Raw genomic sequence first — 17,804 nt, 5'->3', positions numbered from 1 at the left:
TCCCGTCTCTAACTGTTCTGTTCCTGTCTCTCTGTCTCCCTTTCTCCTCTCGTCTCTAACTGTTCTGTTCCTGTCTCTCTGTCTCCCTTTCTCCTCCCGTCTCTAACTGTTCTGTTCCTGTCTCTCTGTCTCCCTTTCTCCTCCCGTCTCTAACTGTTCTATTCCTGTCTCTCTGTCTCCCTTTCTCCTCCCGTCTCTAACTGTTCTATTCCTGTCTCTCTGTCTCCCTTTCTCCTCCCGTCTCTAACTGTTCTGTTCCTGTCTCTCTGTCTCCCTTTCTCCTCCCGTCTCTAACTGTTCTGTTCCTGTCTCTCTGTCTCCCTTTCTCCTCCCGTCTCTAACTGTTCTGTTCCTGTCTCTCTGTCTGCCTTTCTCCTCCCGTCTCTAACTGTTCTGTTCCTGTCTCTCTGTCTCCCTTTCTCCTCCCGTCTCTAACTGTTCTGTTCCTGTCTCTCTGTCTCCCTTTCTCCTCCCGTCTCTAACTGTTCTGTTCCTGTCTCTCTGTCTCCCTTTCTCCTCCCGTCTCTAACTGTTCTGTTCCTGTCTCTCTGTCTCCCTTTCTCCTCCCGTCTCTAACTGTTCTGTTCCTGTCTCTCTGTCTCCCTTTCTCCTCCCGTCTCTAACTGTTCTGTTCCTGTCTCTCTGTCTCCCTTTCTCCTCCCGTCTCTAACTGTTCTATTCCTGTCTCTCTGTCTGTTTCCAGGTGATGGTGGAGAACAGTGACTTCACTCCCTCTCAGGTGGGCTGTCTGTTTACCTTCCTGGCCCGCCAGCTGGCCAAACCTGACAACACACTCTTCGTCAACAGGAAGCTCTTCGATCAGGTGACCACTTAGAGCAGGAAGTCTCTCAGACAGACAGGTCCTTGGGGAACCCCCAGCCATTCCACATAGAGTTTGGACTTGAGGAGATATGGGCGTGTTCCAGGTCATCGTCATTGCAGTTACTCACAACGCCTGTTACTAAACATCTTAGGAACCTGCATAAATATGATTCAGTAATAATCTGAGAGACGTAGTGTAACAAAGACGCAACCGTTGTTTTTCATCATAAGATGTGTTATGTTCAGAGGATAGATGTGTTATGTTCAGAGGATAGATGTGTTATGTTCAGAGGATAGATGTGTTATGTTCAGAGGATAGATGTGTTATGTTCAGAGGATAGATGTGTTATGTTCAGAGGATAGATGTGTTATGTTCAGAGGATAGATGTATTATGTTCAGAGGATAGATGTGTTATGTTCAGAGGATAGATGTGTTATGTTCAGAGGATAGATGTGTTATGTTCTATGTTAAGAGGATAGATGTGTTATGTTCTATGTTAAGGGACTTATTCCCCTTCGTCACCACCCAGCTACAGGATTCTACTCTGGGAATGTTGATTGGGCCTCAAGCGAGGAGTTGGCACTTAGCACCTGGCTGAAAACAGCTGCTTCACACAGGAAGAGGATAGATGTGTTTATGCACTTAGTCATTCAATATTCTCAGTATAAAGCCTTCCTGTAGTGTGAATTACTGACTGGAGTGGTATTCTATTGAAACTGGGCAGTAGGAGAACCTGGAGCGGTGTTGTTGTATTGAAACTGGGCAGTAGGAGAACCTGGAGCGGTGTTGTTGTATTGAAACTGGGCAGTAGGAGAACCTGGAGCGGTGTTGTGTTGTATTGAAACTGGGCAGTAGGAGAACCTGGAGCGGTGTTGTGTTGTATTGAAACTGGGCAGTAGGAGAACCTGGAGCGGTGTTGTGTTGTATTGAAACTGGGCAGTAGGAGAACCTGGAGCGGTGTTGCGTTGTATTGAAACTGGGCAGTAGGAGAACCTGGAGCGGTGTTGTGTTGTATTGAAACTGGGCAGTAGGAGAACCTGGAGCGGTGTTGTGTTGTATTGAAACTGGGCAGTAGGAGAACCTGGAGTGGTGTTGTGTTGTATTGAAACTGGGCAGTAGGAGAACCTGGAGCGGTGTTGTATTGAAACTGGGCAGTAGGAGAACCTGGAGCGGTGTTGTGTTGTATTGAAACTGGGCAGTAGGAGAACCTGGAGCGGTGTTGTGTTGTATTGAAACTGGGCCGTAGGAGAACCTGGAGCGGTGTTGTGTTGTATTGAAACTGGGCCGTAGGAGAACCTGGAGCGGTGTTGTGTTGTATTGAAACTGGGCAGTAGGAGAACCTGGAGCGGTGTTGTGTTGTATTGAAACTGGGCAGTAGGAGAACCTGGAGCGGTGTTGTGTTGTATTGAAACTGGGCAGTAGGAGAACCTGGAGCGGTGTTGTGTTGTATTGAAACTGGGCAGTAGGAGAACCTGGAGCGGTGTTGTGTTGTATTGAAACTGGGCAGTAGGAGAACCTGGAGCGGTGTTGTGTTGTATTGAAACTGGGCAGTAGGAGAACCTGGAGCGGTGTTGTGTTGTATTGAAACAGGGCAGTAGGAGAACCTGGAGTGGTGTTGTGTTGTATTGAAACTGGGCAGTAGGAGAACCTGGAGCGGTGTTGTTGTATTGAAACTGGGCAGTAGGAGAACCTGGAGCGGTGTTGTGTTGTATTGAAACTGGGCAGTAGGAGAACCTGGAGCGGTGTTGTGTTGTATTGAAACTGGGCAGTAGGAGAACCTGGAGCGGTGTTGTGTTGTATTGAAACTGGGCAGTAGGAGAACCTGGAGCGGTGTTGTGTTGTATTGAAACTGGGCAGTAGGAGAACCTGGAGCGGTGTTGTGTTGTATTGAAACTGGGCAGTAGGAGAACCTGGAGCGGTGTTGTGTTGTATTGAAACTGGGCAGTAGGAGAACCTGGAGCGGTGTTGTGTTGTATTGAAACTGGGCAGTAGGAGAACCTGGAGCGGTGTTGCGTTGTATTGAAACTGGGCAGTAGGAGAACCTGGAGCGGTGTTGTGTTGTATTGAAACTGGGCAGTAGGAGAACCTGGAGCGGTGTTGTGTTGTATTGAAACTGGGCAGTAGGAGAACCTGGAGCGGTGTTGTATTGAAACTGGGCAGTAGGAGAACCTGGAGCGGTGTTGTGTTGTATTGAAACTGGGCAGTAGGAGAACCTGGAGCGGTGTTGTGTTGTATTGAAACTGGGCAGTAGGAGAACCTGGAGCGGTGTTGTGTTGTATTGAAACTGGGCAGTAGGAGAACCTGGAGCGGTGTTGTGTTGTATTGAAACTGGCAGTAGGAGAACCTGGAGCGGTGTTGTGTTGTATTGATACTGGGCAGTAGGAGAACCTGGAGCGGTGTTGCGTTGTATTGAAACTGGGCAGTAGGAGAACCTGGAGCGGTGTTGTGTTGTATTGAAACTGGGCAGTAGGAGAACTTGTAGCGGTGTTGTGTTGTATTGAAACTGGGCAGTAGGAGAACCTGGAGCGGTGTTGTGTTGTATTGAAACTGGGCAGTAGGAGAACCTGGAGCGGTGTTGTTGTATTGAAACTGGGCAGTAGGAGAACCTGGAGCGGTGTTGTGTTGTATTGAAACTGGGCAGTAGGAGAACCTGGAGCGGTGTTGTGTTGTATTGAAACTGGGCAGTAGGAGAACCTAGAGCGGTGTTGTATTGAAACTGGGCAGTAGGAGAACCTGGAGCGGTGTTGTGTTGTATTGAAACTGGGCAGTAGGAGAACCTGGAGCGGTGTTGTGTTGTATTGAAACTGGGCAGTAGGAGAACCTGGAGCGGTGTTGTGTTGTATTGAAACTGGGCAGTAGGAGAACCTGGAGCGGTGTTGTGTTGTATTGAAACTGGGCAGTAGGAGAACCTGGAGCGGTGTTGTGTTGTATTGAAACTGGGCAGTAGGAGAACCTGGAGCGGTGTTGTGTTGTATTGAAACTGGGCAGTAGGAGAACCTGGAGCGGTGTTGCGTTGTATTGAAACTGGGCAGTAGGAGAACCTGGAGCGGTGTTGTGTTGTTAGGAGAACCTGGAGCGGTGTTGTGTTGTATTGAAACTGGGCAGTAGGAGAACCTGGACCTATGTTTTGTGTTGTGGTTCCGTTGTTCCACAGGTTCTGGAGTTCCTGTGTAGTCCAGACGACGACTCCAGACACACAGAGAGACAACAGGTAGACACTCTGACACTATAAGGCTCAGGACTAAAGTTGTGCACTATTTAGGGAATAGGGTGCCATTTCAGATTTGCTCTAGGGCTCTTTTTCTGAGCGTAGCCTGTGGATTGGTCAGCTCATGTGATCCAGTAGAGGCTGTGATTGGTTCCCAGGTGCTGTTGGAGCTGCTGCAGGTGGGAGGTGTGGGCCAGTTTGATGAGGGACGACTACTGGGACTGGCTGAGAAGGCAGAGTTGTGAGTTATCCTCTATTATCCTCCCTCTCTCTCTGTTGCTCTCCCCTCTCTCCCCCTCTCTCTCTCTCCCCCTCTCTGTTTCTCTCTCTCTCCCCTCTCTCTCTCTCTCTCTCTGTTTCTCTCTCTCTCCCCTCTCGTTCTCTCTCTCTCTGTTTCTCTCTCTGTTTCTCTCCCCCTCTCTCTCTCCCTCTCTCTGTTTCTCTACCCTCTCTCTCTCTCTCTGTTTCTCTCCCCTCTCTCTCTCTCTCTCTCTGTTTCTCTCCCCTCTCTCTCTCTCTCTGTTTCTCTCCCCTCTCGCTCGCTCTCTCTCTCTGTTTCTCTCCCCTCTCGCTCTCTCTCTCTCTCTGTTTCTCTCTCTCTCTCTCTGTTTCTCTCTCTCTCTCTCTCTGTTTCTCTCTCTCTCTCTCTGTTTCTCTCTCTCTCTCTCTGTTTCTCTCTCTCTCTCTCTGTTTCTCTCCCCTCTCGCTCTCTCTCTCTCTCTGTTTCTCTCTCTCTCTCTCTCTGTTTCTCTCTCTCTCTCTCTCTGTTTCTCTCTCTCCCTCTCTCTGTTTCTCTCCCCTCTCGCTCTCCCTCTCTCTCTGTTTCTCTCTCTCTCTCTCTGTTTCTCTTTCTCTGTTTTTCTCTCTCTCTCTATGAATATACTTGTATACTATTTATACTATATTCAACCACTATTAACTCCTGGTCCCAACTTGTCCCTCCTCTCTCCCTCCTCCTCTTTCCCTACTCCTCTCTCTCCTCTCTCCCTCCTCTTCTCTCCCTCCTCTTCTCTCCCTCCTCTTCTCTCCCTCCTCCTCTCTCTCTCCCTCCTCCTCTTCTCTCCCTCCTCTTCTCTCCCTCCTCCTCTCTCTCTCCCTCCTCCTCTTCTCTCCCTCCTCTTCTCTCCCTCCTCCTCTCTCCCTCCTCTCAGCTACCAGATCTGTGAGTTTCTGTATGAGCAGAAGCATCTGCATGATAAGATTCTGGACTGCTACCTCAGAGACCCTGTGAGAAAGGTAGTGTGCAGCGTACCAAGCCAGTAGACAGTAGATTCTGAAGCTTGTATGGATGAAGTTCACACTGGTCTTATTGACATGTCAACAGGAAGAGATCTTTAACTACATCCACAACCTGCTGTCCATGCCTGGCTACAGCTCAGAGGAGAAACACTGTGTCTGGGACAAGGCCCTGCTGCACATTGCGGAGCTGGTGACCCTTGACCCTGCCAAGTCAGCTGACCTGGTGGCCATGCATTTCCCTGAGGAAGTACGACCCATCATCACCAGACTACAGGTCAGCTGACTAGAGGGCCGTCACGGCATCATTCAATCTCTCTCTATCTGCCTCTCTCTATCTGCCTCTCTCTATCTGCCTCTCTCTCTCTATCTGCCTCTCTCTCTCTATCTCTCTTTCTTTGTTTCTTTGTTTCAATTCAGTTAAATTCAAGGGCTTTATTGGCATGGGAAACATATGTTAACATTGCCAAAGCAAGTGGAGTAGATAATATACAAAAGTGAAATAAACAATAAAAATAAACAGTAAACATTACATTCACACAGAAGTTCCAAAAGAATAAAGACATTTCAAATGTCATATTATGTCTATATACAGTGTTGTAATGATGTGCAAATGGTTGAAGTACAAAAGGAAAAATAAATAAACATAAATATGGGTTCCGCCAATAATCACATATAGAGGATTGGAGGATATTTCTGTAATTCACTGATATTTATTCCCATAGTAATTCCTTATGGATCCATAACTAAATAAGCATTGGCATTTTGAAAGCCATTATGCCATTATTAGTTCCATTGTTTTAGTTTGAAGGTGCAGACTGGCGCTAAGAACAGAACAGCGAGAACGTTTCCTCGTCAGCACCATTATTAGTGCAATGCCCCTTAGTGTTGCCAGTGTAGCGGAGGGGGGGTCCACCCCCCCCCCCCCCGCTTTCTCTCTCTGTCTGTCTGTGTCTCGCTTTCTCTGTCTCTGTCTGTCTGTCTGTGTCTCGCTTTCTCTGTCTGTCTGTCTGTCTGTCTGTGTCTCGCTTTCTCTGTCTGTCTGTCTGTGTCTCGCTTTCTCTGTCTGTCTGTCTGTCTGTCTCGCTTTCTCTGTCTGTGTCTCGCTTTCTCTGTCTGTCTGTCTCTCTCGCTTTCTCTCTCTGTCTGTCTGTGTCTCTGTTTGTCTGTCTGTCTGTCTCTCGCTTTCTCTGTCTGTCTGTGTCTCGCTTTCTCTGTTTCTCTCTCTTTGTCTCTCTCTCTTTCGGTCTCTGTCAGTCTGTGTGTCTCTCTCTCTCTTTGTCTGTGTCTCTCTCTTTGTCTCTCGTGACAAACCCACAGAGTCCCGCCACTGTCTGAATCAGCCTTATCTGCAGCGCAGCGTGTAATTGCCTGGCTGTTATCGCCGTAGGAACGGGAGATAAGTGCTAATTGAAAACCTGGATTAGTAAAGAGTCGTTTACTTCCCGAGAGAATGCTGCTGTGTGTGTGTTCATGTCTCTGATTCTGTTGTGTAGAGAGTGAAGGGCGTTTCCAGGAAGATCTGACAATGGAAGAAAATAAACCCCTTTGTGATTGCTCCAAACTGCACACACAGGTGTAGGTGTATCTAATGGGTTGCTGTAAAAGGTGTTGTTATTGACCATGTAGGGCTGACAACATTTCACTTCATAAGAATCACAATAATCTATGGCATTTAGCATTTTATCTAAAGTGACTTACAGGATTGAACTCTTGTTCTCTCTCCCTCTCGCTCCCTCTCTCTCCCTCTCTCTCCCTCTCTCTCTCCCTCCCCAAAGGGCTTTATTGGCATGGGCAACGTACACTACCGTTCAAAAGTTTGGGGTCACTTAGAAATGTCCTTGTTTTTGAAAGAAAAGCTATTTTTTTGTCCATTAAAACAACATCAAATTGGTCAGAAATACAGTGTAGACATTGTTAATGTTGTAAATGACTATTGTAGCTGGAAACGGCAGATTTTTAATGGAATATCTACATAGGTGTACAGAGGCCCATTATCAGCAACCAAGTTTATCATTTTAAAACGCTAATTAATCATTATGTTAGCACAGCTGAAAACTGTTGTTCTGATTAAAGAAGCAATAAAAACCTACCTTTTTTAGACTAGTTGAGTATCGGGAGCATCAGTATTTGTGGGTTCGATTACAGGCTCAAAATGGCTAGAAACAAATAACTTTCTTCTGAAACTCGTCAGTCTATTCTTGTTCTGAGAAAGGAAGGCTATTCCATGCGAGAAATTGCCAAGAAACTGAAGATCTCGTACAACACTGTGTACTACTCCCTTCACAGAACAGAGAAAACTGTCTCTAACCAGAATAGAAAGAAGAGTGGGAGGCCCCGGTGCACAACTGCGCAAGACGACAAGTACATTAGAGTGTCTTGTTTGAGAAAGACGCCTCACAAGTCCTCAACTGGCAGCTTCATTAAATGGTACCCACAAAACACCAGCCTCAACGTCAACAGTGAAGAGGCGACTCCAGGATGCTGGCATTCCAGGCAGAGTTGCAAAGAAAAAGCCATATCTCAGACTGGCCAATAAAAAGGAAAGATTAAGATGGGCAAAAGAACACAGACACTGGACAGAGGAACTCTGCCTAGAAGGCCAGCATCCCGGAGTCGCCTCTCCACTGTTGACGTTGAGACTGGTGTTTTGTGGGTACTATTTAATGAAGCTGCCATTTGAGGACTTGATAGGCATCTGTTTTTCAAACTAGACACACTAATGTACTTGTCCTCTTGCTCAGTTGTGCACCGGGGCCTCCCACTCCTCTTTCTATTCTGGTTAGAGACAGTTTTCTCTGTCTTTTAAAATGATAAACTTGGATTAGCTAACACAACGTGCCATTGGAACACAGAAGTTATGGTTGCTGATAATGGGCCTATGTAGATATTCCATTAAATATCAGCCGTTTCCAGCTACAATAGTCATTTACAACATTAACAATGTCTACTCTGTATTTATGATCAATTTGATGTTATTTTAATGGACGAAAAATTTGCTTTTCTTTCAAAAACAAGGACATTTCTAAGTGACCCCAAACGTTTGAATGGTAGTGTATGTTTACATTGCTAAAGCAAGAGAAATAGATAATAAACAAAAGTTAAATAAAAATGTAAAAATGAACAGTAAACATAACACTCACAAAAGCAATAGAAACTTTTCAAATGTCATTATGTGTGTATATATACAGTGGTGTAACGATGTACAAAAGGGAAAATAAATAAACATAAATATGGGTTGTATTTACAATGGTGTTTGTTCTTCACTGGTTGACCTTTTCTTGTGGCAACAGGTCACACATCTTGCTGCTGTGATGTCACACTGTGGTATTTCACCCAGTAGATATGGGAGTTTATCAAAATTGGATTTGTTTTCGAATTCTTTGTGGGTCTGTAATCTGAGGGAAATATGTGTCTCTAATATGGTCATACGTTTGGCAGGAAGTTAGGAAGTGCAGCTCAATTTGTGCACATTGCCTGTCTTCTCTTGAGCCAGGTCTGCCTACGGCAGCCTTTCTCAATAGCAAGGCTCTGCTCACTGAGTCTGTACATAGTTAAAGATTTCCTTCATTTTGGGTCAGTCACAGTGGTCAGGTATTCTGATCAGTTTTTTTGTTAATTCTTTCCAATGTGTTTGGGAATCGCTCCCTTTGAGGTGGCTGGAAAATTGAATGGCTCTTTTCTGGATTTTGAAAGTTAATTGGTATCGGCCTAATTCTGCTCTGCATGCATTATTTGTTTTTTTATGTTGTACACAGAGGATATTTTTGCAGAATTCTGCAAACAGTCTCAATTTGTCTTTTGTGAATTCTTGGTTGGTGAGCGGACCCCAGACCTCACAACCATGAAGGGCGATGGGTTCTATAACTGAAGTTTAGCCAGATCCTAATATGTATGTCACATTTTCTGTTCCTTTTGATGACATTGAAGGCCCTTCTGGCCTTGTCTCTCAGATCGTGCAATTTCTAGTGCATAATTTTAGCTGATTTTATGGTTTTGGTGACGCCTGTCTTTGAATCGACAATGCATTACACACAGCTATTTTCAATGTACTCTCCTAACATAACCTAACTTTATGCTTTCCCCGTAAAACCTTTTTGAAATCGGAAAACGTGGTTAGATTAAGGAGATGTTTATCTTTCAAAGGCTGTAAGTTAGTTGTATGTTTGAGAAATCTGAATTTTGACATTTAATTGGTTTCAAATTTGCCGCTCTTGAAATGCACCTGCTGTTGATAGGGTGCGCCACGGGGGGCACGCTAACGTCCCACATAGCCCCAAGAAGTTAATGCAGAGGATTTCCCCAAGGCTGCTGTTGACGCATATCCCACGGTAGTTATTGGGGTCAAATTTGTCTCCACTTCTGTGGATCAGGGTGATCAGTCCTTGGTTCCAAATATTGGGGAAGATGCCAGAGCTGAGGATGATGTTAAATAGTTTAAGTTTAGCCAATTGGAATTTGTGGTCTGTATATTGTATCATTTCATTTAGGATGCCATCAACCCCACAGGCCTTTTTGGGTTGGAGGGTTTGTATTTTGTCCTGTAGTTCATTCAATGTAATTGGAGAATCCAGTGGGTTTTGGTAGTATTTTATAGTTGATTCTAAGATTTGTATTTGATCATGAATATGTTTTGCTGTTTGTTCTTTGTCATAGAGCCAAAAGGATTGGACAAGTGGTTTATCCATACATCTCCGTTTTGGATAGATAACTCTTCATGTTGTTTGTTTCCAGTTTTCCCAGAAGTGGTTAGAATCTATGGATTCTTCAATAACATTGAGCTGATTTCTGACGTGCTGTTCCTTCTTTTTCCGTAGTGTATTTCAGTATTGTTTTAGTGATTCACCATAGTGAAGGACTAGACTCAGGTTTTCTGGGTCTCTATGTTTTTGGTTGGACAGGTTTCTCAATTTCTGTCTTCGGTTTTTGCATTCTTTATCAAACCATTTGTGATTGTTTTTAGATTTGATGGGGAAGCTGAGAGGTGAAAAATACTGTTTCGATTTTATACTGGCAAGTTTACACCTTCACTATTACAGTGAAACATTTTGTCTAGGAAATTGTCTAGAAGGGATTGAATTTTTGTTGCCTAATTGTTTTTTGGTAGATTTCCGCACTACTTTCCTTCCAACTATAGCATTTCTTAATATTGCTCAGTTCCTTTGGCTTTGATGCCTCATGATTGAGCAAAGCTCTGTTCAAGTAGACTGTGATTTTGCTGTGATCTGATAGGGGTGTCAGTGGTCTGACTGTGAACACTGAGAGACTCTGGGTTGAGGTCAGTGATAAAGTCATCTACAGTACTACTGCCAAGAGATGAGCTATAGATGTACCTACCGTAAGAGTCTCCTTGAAGCCTCCCCTTGACTATGTACAGAACCAGCGTGCGACAAAGCTGCAGGAGTTGTGACCCGTTTTCTTTGGTTGTTTTGTCTTAGTTGTGTATCTCTACTCTGTCAATTTCAATTCAAAGCTTTATTGACATGGGAAATATATGTTATATTGCTAAAGCAAGTAAAATAGATAATAAACAAAAGTGAAATAAACAATCAAATGAACACTCTCTCTCCTGCTATCTCTACCTCGCTCTCTCCTGCTATCTCTACCTCTCTCTCGCTCTCTCTCTCTCTCTCTCCCTCTCTAGGATGATCACCTAGTGTTCCAGTTCCTGAGGTGTCTTTTGGACCAGAGGTAAGATCCTTGGTTACTGTGTTGGAGCATGGAAGAATGGGACAGTGTTTTCTCAGTGGTTTGGGTGGATATATGGATGGATGGGTGGGCGGGTGGGCGGAAGACATCAATATCCTAATGGCTGTGCTCTCTGGTCTGTTTAATAAACACAACATATATTATATTATTGGAGACACACAACTGTCTGTTTCTCATCTCCCCCTGTGCTACCTCCAGGGAAGGCCCTCATCCCCAGGCTCTCCTAAGACTGAGCCCCGACCTGCATGAGCTCCACATCGGCTTGCTGTGCCGCTTCTCTCCCCGGCAGCTCACTGACTTCCTCAAGGCCTCTCAGGACTACAGACTAGAGGAGGCCATCCAGGTAACATCCCTACACTATAGTATAGCTGTGTGTATGTACCTACCTGTGTGTGTATCTACTTTAGATTCTGTTGTCTCACCTTTAATCTTGATTGTCCTGGGGTCAAATCAATACCATTTCATAGAGTGAATATTTAACCCCAGACAGACAGTAGTGAGTAAACCCAGGAAAACACTCCCCTGACCCAAACATACAGGGAGTGTCTCTCAATTCCTTGTGTTGCTCTCCCTCTCTCTCTCCCTCTCTCTCTTCCTCTCTCTTTCTCTCTCTCTCTCTTTCTCCCTCCCTCTCTCTCTCTCTCCCCCTCTCTCTCTCTCTCTCTCTTCCTCTCTCTTTCTCTCTCCCTCCCTCCCTCTCTCTCTCTCTCTCTCTCTCTCCCTCCCTCTCCCCCTCCCCCCTTCCTCCCCCTACTAGATAACAGAACAGTACCAGCTCCATGAAGCTACAGCCTATCTGTTGGAAAAGAAAGGGGATTCTCATGGAGCCTTCCAGGTCCTGCTGAAGGTACAACATCATTTGAATCTAAACCTAATTTACTTTCTAACACAATTATAACACAAGGAAAAATGGATTTATTAGTCATGTACTTTGAAATCAAGGGATGTGTGACATTAATTGATATTGCAGGAACCCTTAGAGACTGGCTTTAAGCACTTATGTTTGTACCTCTCTCTTTCAGACGCTGAAGGACAAACTCAGCTTTGTCACCTCAGAGAAAATGAGTGAAGACGAGGGGGAGACCGAGAGGGAGGAAGAGAGTCCACTGCAGAGAGTGGAGGGGTCATTGGGGGACATCATCGCTCTGTGTCACAGGAGCTCCCAGAGTCTCAACCAAGAACAGAGAGGGGTGTGTGTCTTTCTGCGTGTGTCTGTCTGTCTGTGTGTGTGTGTCTGTCTGTGTGTGTCTGTCTGTTTGTCTGTCTGTTTGTCTGTCTGTTTGTCTGTCTGTGTGTGTCTGTCTGTGTGTGTGTTTCTGTCTGTCTGTCTGTCTGTCTGTCTGTCTGTCTGTCTGTCTGTGTCTCTGTGTCTCTGTGTCTCTGTGTCTCTGTGTCTCTGTGTATAATAAGCTCTCCTCTCCATCAGGTGCTGTGGTTCCCTCTGCTAGAAGCTATGATGTCACCACAGAAGCTGCTCAAGGGACTGAACACACGCCATACATCAGACGGTGAATACACACACACACACACACACAGACGGACGGACAGACAGACGGACGTATATTAAAGTGTGTGTTTCTCCCCCAGTATTGAAGGAACTCACCATGAAGGTCCTGAACAGTATGAGTATCTTCATCCCCCTGCCTGCTATCATCCAGCACATTCTACAGGTAATGTCTCTCTCTTTCTCTCTGTCTCTTTCTCTCTTTCTCTCTGTGTCTCTATCAATGTCGCTCTCTTTCTCTCTGTGTCTCTTTCTCTCTGTCTCTGTCTCCCAAAGTTCAGACACAGCGGTATGGTTGTTGAAGGTTTGCCTGCCGACTGTACTTAGCACCTCTGAACAGCGTCAGCAGTCAGTCTCTTTAGTGTTCACACAACAAAGTCTTTGGAAGTGGTCAGTCACGTTAAAATACTCCAAACCAGACGGTGGCAGTAGCCTTGTTAAAACACTCCAAACCAGAAGGTGGCAGTAGCCTTGTTAAAACACTCCAAACCAGAAGGTGGCAGTAGCCTTGTTAAAACACTCCAAACCAGAAGGTGGCAGTAGCCTTGTTAAAACACTCCAAACCAGAAGGTGGCAGTAGCCTTGTTAAAACACTCCAAACCAGAGGGTGGCAGTAGCCTTGTTAAAACACTCCAAACCAGAAGGTGGCAGTAGCCTTGTTAAAACACTCTAAACCAGAAGGTGGCAGTAGCCTTGTTAAAACACTCCAAACCAGAAGGTGGCAGTAGCCTTGTTAAAACACTCTAAACCAGAAGGTGGCAGTAGCCTTGTTAAAACACTCTAAACCAGAAGGTGGCAGTAGCCTTGTTAAAACACTCCAAACCAGAAGGTGGCAATAGCCTTGTTAAAACACTCCAAACCAGAAGGTGGCAATAGCCTTGTTAAAACACTCCAAACCAGAAGGTGGCAGTAGCCTTGTTAAAACACTCCAAACCAGAAGGTGGCAGTAGCCTTGTTAAAACACTCCAAACCAGAAGGTGGCAGTAGCCTTGTTAAAACACTCCAAACCAGAAGGTGGCAGTAGCCTTGTTAAAACACTCCAAACCAGAAGGTGGCAGTAGCCTTGTTAAAACACTCCAAACCAGAAGGTGGCAGTAGCCTTGTTTGGCAACACGTATCTGTGCGTATTGCTTATGGCCTAGATTCCAGGCTAATGTTGCTATTTTGTAGAAATCCCTTGTTGTTATTAGCCAGATGGACACAGCTAGATAACTACAGCTAGATAACCACAGCTAGATGGCCACAGCTAGATAACCATAGCTAGATGGCCACAGCTAGCAAGATGACAAATAACCATTTTAATTCACTCTCTGTAGACCCTGACTACCAGTGTCAGCCCACAGCCAAATGTTTAGCTAGCTAACGAACATGAGCATATTCGCTAGCTAGCTAAGGACACTGCACTGACTCGGCAGCTAACACAGGCAGCTGTTTCATGGAAACGAGCTAATCCATTGATTTTAATTAGATTGTCAATACTAGTGGTTACCTAGCTTGGTGGAAGTATTTAGTGTTGTGTGCATTGTGTCTGTGCACTTAGCTAGCTACCATCCCATAACCTACATTGCATATGAAGTGTGATTAGCTCATCTGTATGGACAAAATTCACTTTTTTTGTTGGTCTCCCCACGTGGGGGTTTGTGCTCTCTGATTGGCTCAAAGTTAAGTTGCTGGCCACTGAGGAGCATTGGGATCTATAGGTAGAATCGGTAGGTTTGTCTCTGCTGGGTCGGTATGCAGCAGGTATGGATTTAGTTCTAACGAGAAGGAACGGCCTCCCACTGGGAGGACTTCCTACCGGCAGTCTGATGCCACTGATATTCTCAGTGGGTTTATGCTTTACATGCAACGTCTTTGATAACTGCCATTTTGTACTTTAGTTCACATTACAGTGATAAATTAACATAAAATAAAACATTATTCAGTGTGAAAATGAACATCATAACATTTAAATAAGCTTAATATAATGAACATCATAACATTTAAATGAGCTTAATATAATGAACATCATAACATTTAAATGAGCTTAATATAATGAACATAACATTAAAATGAGCTTAGTATGAAGAGCATCATATTATAAATCAAAACTTCAGCTGCACAAAAGGATGGTGGGTAATATGCAACAAAAAAAACATCACATACTTTTTTGAAAGTACACATATATTTTGTCGACATTCAAGTTAAATATGTCCACCAGCGATGTTTTAACTTGTCCTGTTGAATAGCAACATCCCAAGTATAAATACAGTAAAGTGTACACACTAAACCGTAAAAACATATGTTTTGAGCAAAATTGTGTTTTTTTTTGACAACTGTAAACTTCAATGAGTCTGATAGGAATCTGTGACATCATCGGTCTTCGTGCTTCAGGAGCAGTAGAGACCTTGTGATGTCACCGGTCTCCGTGCTTGAGGAGCAGTAGAGAACCTGTGATGTCATCGGTCTCCTTGCTTGAGGAGCAGTAGAGAACCTGTGATGTCATCGGACTCCTTGCTTGAGGAGCAGTAGAGAACCTGTGATGTCATCGGTCTCCTTGCTTGAGGAGCAATAGAGAACCTGTGATGTCATCGGACTCCTTGCTTGAGGAGCAGTAGAGAACCTGTGATGTCATCGGTCTCCTTGCTTGAGGAGCAGTAGAGAACCTGTGATGTCATCGGACTCCTTGCTTGAGGAGCAGTAGAGAACCTGTGATGTCATCGGACTCCTTGCTTGAGGAGCAGTAGAGAACCTGTGATGTCATCGGTCTCCTTGCTTGAGGAGCAGTAGAGAACCTGTGATGTCATCGGTCTCCGTGCTTGAGGAGCAATAGAGAACTTGTGATGTCATCGGACTCCTTGCTTGAGGAGCAATAGAGAACCTGTGATGTCATCGGTCTCCTTGCTTGAGGAGCAGTAGAGAACCTGTGATGTCATCGGTCTCCTTGCTTGAGGAGCAGTAGAGAACCTGTGATGTCATCGGTCTCCTTGCTTGAGGAGCAGTGGAGAACCTGTGCCATGTAATGTCTTACCTGGAAACACCTGTTTAGATGTGTCTTGTTAAGTAAATCAGGTGTTGAACGAGCTGGAGGCTCCTTGTCAGTGTATTTTGAATGAATATACTGAATTACATTTAAAGCGTATGAAACTGAGGAGACTTTTAATGTGTGTTCCAGTGTAATAATAGTGAACGAATAGTCCACTAAAAGACTGAAAAACAATGAGTTTTTAAAAACACTTTCACAGAGGACCGCTAACCTCCTCACAGAGGACCGCTCACCTCCTCTCAGAGGACCGCTCACCTCCTCTCAGAGGACTGCTCACCTCCTCACAGAGGACCGCTCACCTCCTCTCAGAGGACCGCTCACCTCCTCTCAGAGGACCGCTCACCTCCTCTCAGAGGACCGCTCACCTCCTCTCAGAGGACCGCTCACCTCCTCTCAGAGGACCGCTCACCTCCTCTCAGAGGACCGCTCACCTCCTCTCAGAGGACCGCTCACCTCCTCTCAGAGGACCGCTCACCTCCTCTCAGAGGACCGCTCACCTCCTCTCAGAGGACCGCTCACCTCCTCTCAGAGGACCGCTCACCTCCTCTGAGGACCGCTCACCACCTCTGAGAACCGCTCTGCACCTCCACAACCATGGCCCACTGTGTGTGTGTGTGTGTGTGTGTGTGTGTGTGTGTGTGTGTGTGTGTGTGTGTGTGTGTGTGTGTGTGTGTGTGTGTGTGTGTGTGTGTGTGTGTGTGTGCCTATTTTCTTTCCTCATCTTAAGTGTGTGTTAGTCATGCTGTGTGTGTGCGCTGGTGGGAGGTTAAAGTGGTCATGTGGTGTGTCCCTTGGTGGGCAGCGGCATCTCAGACTAACAACAACACAATCCCTACTCAATGACTCTCTCTCTGTCTCAGGACCCTGTGTATGGTAAAGGTGTCTCTCTCTCTCTCTGTCTCAGGACCCTGTGTATGGTAAAGGTCTCTCTCTCTCTGTCTCAGGACCCTGTGTATGGTAAAGGTCTCTCTCTCTCTCTCTGTCTCAGGACCCTGTGTATGGTAAAGGTCTCTCTCTCTCTGTCTCAGGACCCTGTGTATGGTAAAGGTCTCTCTCTCTCTGTCTCAGGACCCTGTGTATGGTAAAGGTCTCTCTCTCTCTCTCTCTGTCTCAGGACCCTGTGTATGGTAAAGGTCTCTCTCTCTCTGTCTCAGGACCCTGTGTATGGTAAAGGTCTCTCTCTCTCTCTCTCTGTCTCAGGACCCTGTGTATGGTAAAGGTCTCTCTCTCTCTCTCTGTCTCAGGACCCTGTGTATGGTAAAGGTCTCTCTCTCTCTTTCTCTTTCTCTCTCTCTTATATATATTCAATTCGCTTCGCTTTATTGGCATGACGTAACAATGTACATATTGCCAAAGCTTATTTTGGATATTTACAATATAAAAAAAAAATTAAAATGAGAATCAAAATTGTCAACGGGACAACAGTAACAACAATAACCAACGGTCAATATAACCATACATTCAACAATAACAATAATCATACAGTAGAGGACATGTGCAGGTTTATTAGTCTGTCAGACACTGTCCCTCATCTTATGGCAGGCAGCAATGTAGTGCGCTGCCAACCCACAGCTCTCTGTGTCCTCCCCCAACAGGACGGGTAGCCTATCCTCATCAGAGAGGTCTTTGAAACCTTGAATAAGGGTTTCAAATTTGGGAAAATGACACTCTAATTGTTTTATATTTTTGACATTTTGTCAGGAAATGCAGCTCTGTCTCAGGTTCTGCTGTTGTGCAGTGGTTGCACAGCCTTTCCTCTCAATGGCAAGGCTGTGCTCACTGAGCCTGTACTTTGTCAAGGTTTTCCTACGGTTTTGATCAGTAACCATGGTCAAATATTTAGCCACGATGTACTGTCGATTTAGGGCCAGATAGCACTGCATTGTGCTTTGTGCTTGTGTTTCCCAATAAGCAATGTAGTTTTGTTTTGACTGTGCTGTAATTTGGTTTATTCTGATTGATTGGATGTTCTGGTCCTGAGGCTTCAGTGTGTTAGTAGAACAGGTTTGTGAACCCAGGACCAGCTGGATGAGGGTCCTGAGGCTTCAGTGTGTTAGTAGAACAGGTTTGTGAACCCAGGACCAGCTGGATGAGGGTCCTGAGGCTTCAGTGTGTTAGTAGAACAGGTTTGTGAACCCAGGACCAGCTGGATGAGGGTCCTGAGACTTCAGTGTGTTAGTAGAACAGGTTTGTGAACCCAGGACCAGCTGGATGAGGGTTCTGAGGCTTCAGTGTGTTAGTAGAACAGGTTTGTGAACCCAGGACCAGCTGGACGAGGGTTCTGAGGCTTCAGTGTGTT

General features: G+C 45.3%; 1 pseudogene; it reads left to right on the top strand.

Annotated features, from left to right (window-relative positions):
• Nucleotides 1-698: 698 nt before the first annotated feature.
• LOC115191023 (vacuolar protein sorting-associated protein 8 homolog) overlaps nucleotides 699-17,804 on the top strand; it is a 40,408-nt pseudogene continuing 23,302 nt past the window's right edge.

The sequence above is a fragment of the Salmo trutta genome, unplaced genomic scaffold, assembly GCF_901001165.1.
Source record: "Salmo trutta unplaced genomic scaffold, fSalTru1.1, whole genome shotgun sequence".
Taxonomy (NCBI): domain Eukaryota; kingdom Metazoa; phylum Chordata; class Actinopteri; order Salmoniformes; family Salmonidae; genus Salmo; species Salmo trutta.
Note: the sequence above shows the minus strand (reverse complement) of the source record. Positions and strands in the feature narration are given on the sequence as shown.